The sequence below is a fragment of the Saccopteryx leptura genome, chromosome 6 (genome assembly GCF_036850995.1).
Source record: "Saccopteryx leptura isolate mSacLep1 chromosome 6, mSacLep1_pri_phased_curated, whole genome shotgun sequence".
Taxonomy (NCBI): Eukaryota; Metazoa; Chordata; class Mammalia; order Chiroptera; family Emballonuridae; genus Saccopteryx; species Saccopteryx leptura.
In genome coordinates, this window is record NC_089508.1 from 138,970,255 (window position 1) to 138,984,289 (window position 14,035).

Below are 14,035 nucleotides of genomic sequence, written 5' to 3' on the forward strand. Positions count from 1 at the left end.
GAATGCATGAAAGTGATTCTCTTTTGAAAAAAATCTTCTTTTGTATAAATCATCCTGTTTCAATAATGTCTTTGGATGTTTTATAACCCCAATGAAACCCTGTGATGTTTTTAAACTACTGAAATATTTTTAGCATCATGTTTGAAGTCTTCTAGCATTACGTGTAAAGTATTCTACCATCAATCTTTAGAGAAGAAACTTTCCATCATAAAGTTTCAAAGCAGTCAGAAACAGAATTACTAGTTATACCCTCTTTTTCAAAGCATAAATGATAAAATTATGAAGCAAACAAGAAGTAAAAAAAAAGTGATGAGTATGAAAATTAGCTAGTTGCCCATTGAGGAAGATAGGCTCTGACAATGCAGCACAGGTCAAGTCAGGAATTGGCTACATAACATGGGCCACTAAAGAAAAGCCTAAAATATGAGGTGGGGGATGAGGACAAGGGGACAGGACCCAGGGTTTATGGGTTGTTTGACCATGAGTGGCTCAATACCTGCAGGTTCAATTATGTTACTACCCTATAGAAAGACAGATTGGGAGCAGTGACAACCCTTGGGCAGGTGAGCAAACAAGAAGAGACAAGGGTGCAACACAGGCACAAGGTAAGCACCTTGTGGTTTGGTCAGTGGGCTGTTAAGGGGGCTACTTTTTGAACATCTATTCACTGACCTTCAGGTGTGCCTCTATGGGTCTTTATTTAATTGTTACTCACAGCTTCTTACCCAGAAAAATATCCATGGTTCGCTACTGGTAGCATCTCACTGTCCCTGGTGGCTCACTGAGAACCTACTTTATACAACTTATAAAATGCCAGAGGCTCTTTAAGAGACAGAGTATAAAAAGCATCCATCGGCCAGAGGCAGATCTCAGGGTGCCTTGAATCTTTTGCTTATCTACTGCAGGCCTCACAGTTAGTAGAAGCCAGCCTTCATACACAGCTTTCCTCCCACCCATGTGCATCCAGGCCCAGCAAAGAAAGCCACAAATAGTGGATCACTTAGTAGCCCATGACAGGTAGCCTAAGGCTGATTATAAAAAGCCCCTGACATTGACTTGCACACCAGAGTCCCTCCCAAGTGGCCCAGAACCAACACTCCTGGTAATGGGCTTTAGACCATACCAAAACACTACACAATTGACTCCATATTTGTCACACCCAAAGGAAGATCCTGTCATGCACCAGAGTCCGCTGAGGCCAATGCCACTTTAGGGTGTGGAAAACTCCTAAAATGCAGCTCATACACTGTGGTCAGGGTCAATTCTCATAGTCAGGTTGAGGGTCAACCATGGATGGACCAAAACAATTAAGACTCAACTACAACATAAGAGCCCCCATAATGTACACAAGTAATATTATTGAAGCACTGAGCTCAGGTAATCAGGGAGATTGTGTCACTGAGCCCCACAAGATACCTACTACATAAGGATATAATAAGATACAGAGACATAGTAGATCTACATAGTATACAGAAACAAATACAGAGAGGCAACTAAAATAGAAAAATAAACCAACAAAAAATGCCCTAAATAAAAGAACTGGAGAAATCCCCAGAAAAAAACTAAATAACATGGAGGCAATCAGGCTACCAGATGCAGAGTTCAAAACAATGGTTACAAGAATGCTTAAGGAGCTATGGAAAGGAGAACTTAAAGAAATTGTAAGCATAAAAGAAAACATAGAAATCATAAAAGAGAAACAGTCATAAATAAAGAATATAACATTTGAAATGAAGAATACACTAGAAGAAATTAACAATAGGTTATAAAGCAGAGGAATGTCTAAAGGTTCTCTGGAACAACAGAAAGCATAACACCATTTGAATCATAGGGATAACAGAAGGAGAAGAAAGAGAGCAGGAGGTTGAGAACCTATCAGAAAAAATAATAACTGAAAATTTTCCTAACCTGGTGAAGGAAAAAGACACATAAGGAAGCACAGATAATTCCAAACAAAATGAACCCAAAGAGGCCTACACCAAGACATATCATAATTTAAATGGCAAAGTTTAAAGACAAAGAGAGAATCTTAAAAGCAGCAAGATAAGAGACATTTACCTACAAGGGAGCTCCCATGAGACTATCACATGATTTCTCAACAGAAGCTTTCAAGCCAGAAAGATTGGCAGGAAACATTCAAAGTGATGATAAATAAAAACCTGCAACCAGACTACTCTACTCAGCAAGAATATCATTTAAGATTGAAGGAGAAATAGTTTCACATACAAGAAAAAGCTAAAGAAATTTATTAAAAACAAACCAGTATTATAAAAAATGTTAAAAAGAACTTCTATAATAAGAAAATATAGAGGCCTGACCTGTGGTGGCGCAGTGGATAAAGCATCTACCTGGAAATGCTGAGGTCGCCAGTTCAAAACCCTGGGCTTGCCTGGTCAAGGCACATATGGGAGTTGATGCTTCCAGCTCCTCCCCACCTTCTCTCTCTGTTTCTCTCTCCTCTCTCTCTCCCTCTCTGTCTCTCTCTCTCTTTTTCTCTCTACTCTAAAATGAATAAAAAAAAATTAAAAAAAAAAAGAAATCTTAAAGTTAAAAAAAAAAGAAAAAATAGAGAGGAACATAATTATAAAGATTTAAATGGCAATAAATACATGCTTATCAATAATCAATTTAAATGTAAATGAATTAAATACTTCAATCAAAAGATTGAATGGATACAAAAACAAGACTTATAAATATGTTGTCTTCAGCAGTGGTCCTCAATCTTTTTTGGGCCAAAGATCAGTTTAATGTCAGAAAATATTTTCGTAGACCAGCCTTTAGGGTGGGACGGATAAATGTATCACATGACCAAGACAAGCATCAAGAGTGAGTCTTAGATGGATGTAACAGAGGGAATCTGGTCATTTTTAAAAAATAAAAGTGTTCAGACTTAAATATAAATAAAACAGAAATAATGTAAGTTATTTATTCTTTCTCTGCGGACAGGTACCAAGTGGCCCATGGACCGGTACTGCGGCCTGGGGGTTGGGGCCCACTGGTCTACAAGGCACCTTCATTAAAATAAAAGATATGCACAAAACAGACTGAAGGTAAAAGAATGAAAAAAAAGATATTTTATGCAAGTGGAAATAAAAAAAAGTCATGTAGTAATAATTATATCAGACAAAATAGACTTTAAAATAAAAGCTACAACAAGTGACAAAAAAGTAGTTACATATGATAAAGTGATCAATCCAGCAAGAGGATAGAACCCTTGTAAACATTCACACACCCAACCTGTTAGTACCTAAATGTACAAAACAAATATTGATGGACAATAAAAAGAGTTATTAACAGCAATATAGTTATAGTAGGGGACATTAGTACCCATTGACATCAATGGATAAATTTTCCAGACAAAGAATAAACAAGAAGACAATATTTTTAAATGACACATTAAACCAGATGGATTTAATTAAAATTTTCAGAGGGTTACAACTTAAAACTGCAGGATTTATGTGTTTCTCACATGGAACATTAGGTTATAAAACAAGACCCCCAAAATTTAAGAAGATTTCAATAGCATGAATCTGAAATCAGTTATAAAAAAAAAGCATACAAACACATGGTGGCTAAATAATATGTTAATAAACAATGAATGGGGTAACAATAATATCAAGGAAGAAATAAAAAAAATACCTTTAGACAAAAAAAGAAAAATGAAAACACAACCCAAATCTATGAGACACGGGGAAATTAGTTCTAAGAAGGAAATTTATAATAATACAAGTCTACTAAAGAAACAAAAAAAACCTCATTGACAGTCTCAAATTTCACCTAAAGTAACTAGAAAAGAAAAGGAAAAAGAGAGAAAGAAAGAAACAGAGCCCAAAGTGCATAGAAAGAAAAAAATGATATCAGAGTAGAAATAAAATAGAATCTTAAAAAATTATACAAAGGACCAAGTGCTGGTTTTTGAAAATATAAACAAGATTGATAAAGTTTTGACTAGACCCACTAAGAAAAAAAAGAGAGAGGGATGAAATAAATAAAATCAGAAATGAAAGAGGAGAAGGTAACAAATGACACCACAGAAATAAAAAAGATTAGAAAAAATATTATGATAAACTATATGCCAACAAATTGATGGCCTGAAAGAATCAGATAAATTCCCAGAAACATATAAGCTCTCAATCCTAAATAAAAAACAAAACTCAGAAAAGATGAACAAACCAGTTATGTCAAACAAAATTGAAGCAGTAATAAAAAACTCCCTATAAACAAAAGTCCAGGACCAAATAGCTTCACATATGAATTTTACCAAACATTCAAAGTAGAACTAACATTTATCCTTCTCAAACTATTCCAAGAAATATAAAAGACCCCTAAGTTTATTTTACAAGGGCAGAAATATCCAGATTCCAAAACCATATAAATAAACTACAAAGAAATAAAATTATAGGCCAATATCTATGATAAACCTGAATGCAAAAATAATCAATAAAACATTAATAAATCAAATTCAGCAATTCATTAAAAAGACAATATTTCTGAGAAGCAAGTTTGTTTCAACATCCACAAATCAACTAATGGGATATACCACATAAACAAAATTAAAGATAAAAATTATATTAATAATAAGAAAAAAACCCATTTATTTATTTATTATTATTTTTTTAAGTGAGAAGAGGGGAGATTGTGAGACAGACTTCTGCAGGCACCCTGACTGAGATCTATTCAGCAACCCCGTCTGGGGCTGGTGCTTCAGTACCAAGCTATTTTTAGCACCTGAGGTTGACCTGCAGACCAACCAAGCCATTCTCAGTGCCTGGTCCATGCTCGAACCAATCAAGCCACTGGCTGTGGGAGAGAAAGAGGGAGAGAAAGGAAAGAGGCAGGAGGATAGAAGCAGATGCTCGCATCTCCTGTGTGCCCTGACTGGGAATCAAGCCCAGGACATCCATACACCTGGCCAATGCTCTATCCACTGAGCCATGGGCCAGGGCCAAGAAAAACATTAGACAAATTTTAGCACCTGTATATTACAAAAACTTGCAGCAAAGTGGGAGTTGAGGGAACATACCTCAATATACAAAAAGCCACTTATGACAAACTCACAGCTATCATCATACTCAACAGGCAAAAATTAAAATCATTTTCTATGAGATCAGGAGCAAGATAGGGATGTCTACTCTTATCACTCTTATTACCATAGTACTAGAACTCCTACCCATATCAATTAGACAAGAAATAAAAAGCAACAAGATTGGAAAGAAAAAAGTGATACAGTTATTATTTGTAGATTACATAAGACTGTATATAGAGAACCCAAAGAGTCCACCAAAACTACTGGAACTAAATAAACTCATTAAAGTAGCAGGACACAAATAAATATCTAAAAATTGCTTTTTTTCCTCCCAAAAATGAACCATCTTAAAGGAAAACTATGAAAACAATCCCATTTACATTGCAACAACACCAAAATACCTAGAAATAAATTTAACCAAAAAGGTAAAAAAAATTGTACTTAGAAAATTTTAAGACATTAAAGAATGAAATGAAGGAGGATACTAATAAGTGGAAGCATATACTGTGTTCATAGATTGGAAGAATTATCATCAAAATGTCTATACTACACAAGACAATCTATAGATTCAATTCAATTTCCATCAAAATACCAATGATGTTTTTCACAGAACTAGAGAAAAAAAAATTCAAAAACTTGTTTGGAAACATAAAAGACCTTGAATAGCAACAGTTATCTTGACAAGAAAGAACAAAATGAAAGATGTCACACTACCTGATATCAAACTATTAGTGCTGTTATTAAAACAACATGGTACTGGCATAAACACAACACATAGATTAATGGAATCAGATAGAGAATATAGAGGCCCTGAGAAGGAACATGAAGCAGGGACAGAGTTCAGTGCTCGGAGGCAAAGGCCACATTGGCATTACTGACAAAAGTGCTGAGTAGAATTAGCAATTCTCATTAATCAATAGGTGGGGACGTTTGAGTTATTTTACCTGCCCTTTAATTTTCTAAAGAAGTTCCCCATCCTGACTTCCTTATTCTCTTCTCATTCTCTTCTCTGCTTCCTGACTTCCTCATTCTTGTCCCTGCTTCTATTTTTTGTGTATCAATAAAAACCTGTGAGGACTGGGGGTTAGAATCATCTCATAAAAACTGTATAAGGGATTGTGAGGTGGCCTCTCCTAAGTCTCTGGGTGCATGCCACATGGTCTCCGAAAAGTCATGTCCATGCAATAAGAGAGTTCAGAAATAAATGCATACTTATGGTCAATTAATATATGATAAATGAGGCAAGGCATACAATGTGATAAAGATAATCTACTCAATAAATTGTGTTGGGAAAATTGGACAGATACATAAAAAATAAATAAATAAATAAAATGAAACCAGACCACCTTCCTATACCATATATAAAAATAAACTCAAAATGGATTAAAGACTTAACTATAGGACCTGAATTCATAAAACTCCTAGAAAAACACAGGCAGTAAAATATCAAACATTTTTCTTAGCAATATTTTTACTGACATATCTGGTTGGTCAAGGGAAATAGAAGAAAAAATAAATAAATGGGAGTACATCAAACTGAAAAGTTTTTGTACAGCAGGGGACACAAACAACAAAATAAAAAGAAAACCTACTAAATGGAAGAATATATTCACCAATGATACATAAATAAGGCATTAAAATCTGAAATTTATAGAGAACTCATACAATTCATACTAGAAAACCAAATAACCCAACTGAAAAGTATGCAGAAGACTTGAATAGACACTTCTCCAAAGAGGAATTTTGAGTTGGCCAATAGACATATGAAAAGTTACTCAACATCACTAATCATCAGAGAAATGCAAATCAAAATTACAAAACATCACACCTGTCAGAATGGTTATCATCAATAAAATAAACAATAAAAGTGAGGATTTTGAAAAAAGGGAACCCTAGTGCACTGTTGGTGCAAATACAGGTTAGTGTAGCCACTATGGAAAACATTTTTAATTTCAAAAAATTAAAAATGAAACTTCCTATGACCAAGTGATTCCAGTTCTGGTTACATATATAAAATAATCCAAAACACTATTTTGATAGTATATATGCACCCTTATGTTCATTATAGCATTAGGCAGGATTTGGTAGCAGCCCAGGTGCCCCTCAAGAGACAAGTGGATGAAAAATTGGTGGTGCATATTGGTGTGGTATTATTTAGCTGTAAAAAGGATTGAAATCCTACCATTTGCAACTGCATGGATGAACCTAGATGGTTTTATGTTAAGTGAAATAAGTTAGTCAGGGAAAGACAACCATATGATTTCACGTATATGTGAAATCTAAAGAATAAAATAAACAAAATAGAAACAAATTCATAGATACAGAAAACAGACTGATGAGTGCCAGAGGAGATGAAAAATATTGGGGGACTAGGTAAAAAAGATGAAGGAATTGAGAAGTACAGACTGGCAGTTACAAAATTGTCATGGGGATACAAAGTACAGCATAGAAAATATAGTTAATAATATTGTAATAACTATGTATGGTTCCAGGTGGGTGCTGTTTCAGGGGAAACAGTTTGTAAAGTATATGATTTTCTAACCACTATGTTGTACACCTGAAACTAATACAGAATAATGTTGAATGCAAATTGTAATTGAAAAATAAAAATTGTAAATAAAGGGTCTTGTAGTTAACACCCTTAAAGAAAGAAGTATTTTAAATTCAATATATATGATGGAAAAAATAGCCTGTGCCTATAAATAATAATCTTTGATAACTATTCTTCAACAGGAACTACAGAATTATCATTTTTCTTTGTGTAAACATTTACAAAGGTAGTCTATTTGCACAAATAGCATTACACAGCAGACATAGTTTCATTATTTAAATATTATATTTAAAAAACTCTTTTTTAAAAAAGAATTCCACTATACTTTTCAAAAAGTTATAAATGTAAGGTAGCATGTGTGAACTGTGTGAGCTTGTTAAAAATTTTTACTATAAGAAAGGCTGGGAAAAGTAGTCATATCTTATCAAAACTAAGAAATCTTAAGAATCTGCTTTTTAAATAATATGTAAATCTTCATGAACATGAAGAAAAGTAAAGAAATAGTTCTTATTCATAGGGTTGACAGTTTTATGATTCCATAAACCTGAAATAACATATGACGGTGTATGAGTGTGCGCTGGCATCTCTAAGGGCAGCTTCTAGGATAGCCTTACTGTGAGAAAGGTCAGGCTCTCACCCTTGAATTCTGTGTGAAGGGTCTCCTGGGACAAAAGGAAAAAGTAAAGATAAACTTTTAATGCAATCTTTATTCTTAACACAATTTTTTTTATTTATTTGTTCAAGTATACTAGTGGTATAGCTGTGATGTGCCAGGTTCTGCAGGCATAGCAGGGGCCTTGACAAATACACCCTGCCTGCAAGAAGCTTGAGCCCAAGCAGCAAGTTGTGTTGATAGGGGAATGCCCAGGAAGTTAAAGGTATTCAGCAACACTTAATAGATGAACCTAACAAGACAAAAGGCCAGAGGGTAGGGAAATCTTCCAGAAGGAAGAGATTTCAAAACTAAGGGATCAGGAATGCATACAACTTAACTAGGCCTAGAGTGGGAGAGTAGAAAATGCTGAAAAAGTAGGAATTCTGAGAATTTTTTTGTTGACATGGCTTCTTCAATTTTTATTAACATGAGCTGAGATTCCTTTTAGATAATCAGCAAAGGATTGACTAAATCAGCAGAAATTTGTAGAACTAAAAAAGTCCTGCTTTGAAATTGGAGTGTGTATAAATAATGGATGAGGTTGAAACAGAGAGGAAAGCCAGGTAGGTGCGCTTTGTAATAGGAATAACACTACCTCCAGCAAGCTGCAGGAAAAGGAAGTCCAGTGCCTCTTCTCTGGGCCATGCCTTATGGCTCCAGTTTTAAACTGGTTATTGATGGCATGTGAGTAAAGTAATAACTTATTTTGTTGGCTTATAATTACTGAAAAGAAATGCTTTCCTTTGTAAAACCTTCATGACAAAGAATGTGCTTCTGTTTCTTTCATACATGACCAATCGGCTCAATGGGTATAAAATTCTATGTTCAGAATATTTTCTTTTCATTGGAAACTGCAGGTATGAATCCAGGTTCTAACAACATATATTGTTACTGAGATGTCTGATGTTATCCTATTTCCTCTTTTTGTTTAGTAACTTAGTTTTTTTTTTTTTTGTTATTGAATGCTTGTAGAATATTTATATACTGCTCACAAAACATCAGAGATATTTCAAAAATAAATATGAAACGATAAAATATCCTCTAATTTTTGTGAGCAGTATATTATAAGAAATTGAAATATTTTACCCAAGTGTTTTTATGTCTAATTCTATTCATTTTTTCCTCTAATATATTCTCAAAATATAATATTCTAATCAGGCAGTTTTTTCATTGATTTAATAATTTTTGCTTTCTTTAATGTGCCTTGTGAATAATATAAATTTATATTGTAAATATATTTACCTCCTAAGTATTTCCTTTTTGTCTCTTATTCTTTCACCAGAATTATCTCATACTTTTTGTATTTTAAGTTACAGAAGAATTTTGAGTTGGCCTCCTATTTTATTTATTTACTTTTATAAAGTATTAAATCTATTCTTCACTGCCTCTCTTGTATTTTAATTTGAGGATTTAAAAATTTTGGAAGCAAGTTTTATTTTATATAATTATGTAGATTCAATTAAGAAACCAAATATACGTACCAATGTTTTTGAGTTATGGGGGTATATAACCAGTAGAGGAATTGCTGGGTCATATGGTAGCTCTATTTTTAATTTTTTGAGGAACCACCATACTTTCTTCTATAATGGTTGTACTATTTTACATTCCCACCAGTGGATGACAGTTCCTTTTTCTCCACAGCCTCTCCAACACTTGTTATTATCTGTCTTGTTGATAATAGCTAATCTAACAGGTGTGAGGTGGTATCTCATTGTAGTTTTGATTTGCATTTCTTTAATAGCTAGTGAAGATGAGCATCCTTTCATATATCTATTGGCCATTTGTATTTCTTCCTGGGAGAAGTATCTGCTCATGTCCTCTTCCCATTTTTTTTTATTGGATTGTTTGTTTGTTGTTGAGTTTTATGAGTTCTTTGTATATTTTGGATATTAGGCCCTTATCTGAGCTGTTGTTTGAAAATATCCTCTCTCATTTAGTTGGCTGTTTGTTTCGTTGTCAGTTTCTCTTGCTGTACATGCAGCCCCATGTTCATCACAGTATTGTTAACAGTGGCCAAGACATGGAAACAACCAAAAAGCCCTTCAATAGATGACTATATTGTTCACAATAGCGAAGATCTTGAAACAGCCCGTGTCCATGAGTGGACGAGTGGATTAAAAAGCTTTGGTACATATATACTATGGAATACTACTCAGCCATAAGAAATGATGACATTGGATCATTTAAAACAATATGGATGGACCTTGATAACATTATACTGAGTGAAATAAGTAAATAAGAAAAAAAATAAGAACTATATGATTTCATACATAGGTGGGACATAAAAGTGAGACTTAGAGACATGGACAAGAGGGTGGTGGTTACTGGGGGATGGTGGGGGCACAAAGAAACCAGATAGAAGGTGACGGAAGACAATTTGACTTTGGGTGATAGGTATGCAACATAATCAAATGTCAAAATAATCTGGAGATGTTTTCTCTGAACATATATACCCTAATTTATCAATGTCACCCCATTAAAATTAATAAAAAAAAAGAAGTAAAAAATATTTAAAAATATTTTCCTGTTCATCTTTTAGCAGGCTTATTTTTATTTAACGGGGTATTTAGGAGTGAGGAAACTATAACACAATGATCCCTACCTGCACCTTATTTATGGTGGGGATCCAGAGTTAGCTGGCCACTCCCACTTCCCTACTTGGTGTGACTGCTTAGTGAGCAGATCCTGTAGTAAGCTTCCACTTTTTTCAATAGGCTTCCCTTGCCAGATGGAAGGCAGAGCCATTATTTCTTAAAGTTCTGACTAAAGAAAAGCTATCCTAACATTTTTTTTTTGGTATAATAATGTTGCAATAGCCCAAAGATAGTGGGCTATTTCTCCCTTTCTGTGATTGTAAACAACTGCTCTTAAATGGAACTCACTCTCTTAATACTCTTGCTTTAGTTAGGAAACCATCCACACAATGTGTAGAGCAGGTCATTCCAATAGAGACATTAGAGAAAAGGATGTTTGTGGGACATCAAATTATTATCTTAAGTAGAAGTCTATTTTTCTATATTAATTTTCATATTTTAGTCACATTAACTTTACATAGAAGAAAGATTTTATACCAGGAACCTAACCAAAAAACAGAAAAGGGAAGAAAGGAAGAGAGTAAGAGAGGAAAGCAAAAAGTACCCAGACAACAAAGCTATAAAAAGCACATAAATGACAATAGTTTGGTAGCCAATGAATGAAGTGGTGGATACCATGTAATATTAAAATATTTTGCAAGACATTTACAATAAAAAGAAAGGTACTAAGATATGTTTAATTTCAATATCTAAGATAAATTCACCACATTCATCCTCTGGGTTTATAAAAAATGAAAGTCAAAACTGACCTTTGAGTATCCTCATATTAATGTCTTTGTGGAAATAATTGGAGCAGTTTTAATTCAAAAATTTCTCTTTCCACACCATAATGCATGAAGGTGTTACAGACAAAGTTATCCCTGTAGTTTTATAATATAATTATTTAGATTACAGAACTACACTTAAAAACAGATGGAAGCAGTGGCTCAGTGGATAGAGCATCAGCCCAGCATATGCATGTCCCAGGTTTGATTCCTGGTAAGGGCACACAAGAAAAGAGACCACCTACTTTTTTACCTCCCATCTTCCCCTTATTTCCCTCTTCCCCTCCAACAATCAGTGGCTCGGTTGGTTCAAGCATTGGCTCTGAGTGCTGAGGGTGGTTGATTGGTCTGAGGGTCAGCCTCAAGTGCTAAAAATCACTCAGTTGTTTCTAGCATCGTCCCCAGACAGGATTTGCTGGGTAGATCCTGGTCAGGGCACATGTGGGAATCTGTCTCACTATCTCCCCTCCACTCACTTGAAAACAAAATGAAACAAAACAAAAGAAAGCAAAACAAAGAAACTGGATTGAGCAATTCTGGACACTTTTACTCAGATCTGGGGGCTGTTGGCAGGAGAAGTCTTGGAAGACAGGTTGGTGTCCTGCAGCAGTTCATAGTGTTGGATGGACCCACATGATCCCCAGCATAGCTCCAGCTGTCTCCCTTCACACATGGCTACCTGGCCCTCTATTACAAATGAAATAAATTCTCCTGAAGTTTACTTTACTTGTAAGCCAATAATATCATTAAAAATTTAATTTTCAAGTAGTTTACTAAATTATGTACACTATAATACAATTATTAATAGTACTTATGAGGACATTTCTATAATAAAATTCTAATTATGTAGGAAAATTCTGCAATACAAATTAAAAATAAAGGTTATGCAAGGAAGATTAATATATCAACTATAGAAAGTAAAATGTATTTAAAAGGGGTGAAAAAGAACACACTAATATGTTAAGAGTTATTGCCTTAAGAAGGTTGTAGTATGCTAACATTTTATCTTTAAATTTCTTCAAGTTTCTAGAAAGTGCATTTTTGAAAAATTTGTATTTTTTAATGGAAATAATTTTAAGTGTTTAATAACATGAAATGTCAAATAGATAACAGCACATTATAAAATTATGTACATTGTACATAGTATGATTTCAACTAAAAAATGTAAAAAAAGAGATTATTAAAATACGGGGAAAAGTTCATAGAAATTCACTTCTCCAGGTGGGATAATGAGTGAATTCATTAATTTTATATTAGATAATAATGCTTTAGTAAGACAATGGAGAAACAAGAAAACCACTATGCTCTTATTACTCCTAATAAACCAGTGAGCTTAAATACATTGGATAAAAATTACAGTTGTCTTCAGAAAATAAAAGGATTTTTACTTCCCATATTTCAAAGTAATCTATTTCACACTAATTCACAAGTAGCAAAAAGTTCCTCAAAGAAAATTCTCATCGTAAACTGGTCATTCTAAATGAAATGCAATCCTGTGAGAAAAGGGAAAGTGAAATAGGTCTAGCTGAAGGTGTGTCCATAAAACAGGATCCTGGTAGGACTCCAGGGTACAATGACAAACAAAGCACTGTGCGTACACACTTAAAATGCAGGCATTTACTGCCTTCTTGTCCCATGTTTTAAAAAACTGTTTTCTAAATGTTTACAGCCTTTGCAAAGACAGTTTGATACACAGAGGTAGAGTCGCGCATGCCGGTTCACTGTCACAGTTTCACTGTATTGAGGATTTTAACGTTGTATATATCTAATTTTGTATCTTGGATTTTTCACTATATTGTGGGATTTTGCGGTATATAGTTATTTTTATATGTTTATTATCTTAATTATTTTTCACGGTAAAATAAGCAAAACTAGTGTGGGAAAAAATAATGGTGTAAGAAAGGTTTATAAGAGTGTGGGGAGGGTTTATAAAGCCTTAAATATATATATATATATATTTAAGGGGTTCTGGAAACCAACCCCTGCGATAGACGAGAGAGCACTGTATCATTTTCTAATTCTCTCAGAAATGAGACAGGTATGCTCTCTGATTCCACTGTCAGGGAGTTCATTGTTAATAAAATATAGATGTGCATATCACATGGATAGGTGTGTGGGGTATATTTGGGTTGGTGAAGAAGCAAGGTCAAGTAATAGCCTGACTTAGGAAGTATTACTGCTTTTGTTAAAGGAGGTAGCTACGAATACCTTCTGGTGAGTCACCAAACCATCTAAACCACACATTGTTCCACACACTATGGTGGTAATTTGTATGGAACTATACAGAGCCTCTATTGAAAACAAACAAACAAAAAACCCAGTTGACTTATCCATTAGGAAAGGCTAAAAAATGATAATCAGAGGACAAAGATAAAATACAAACAGCTAAGTGTTAGGAGATGTCAGGTATGGATTATAACTTTACTATGCTTATGCATAATAGGA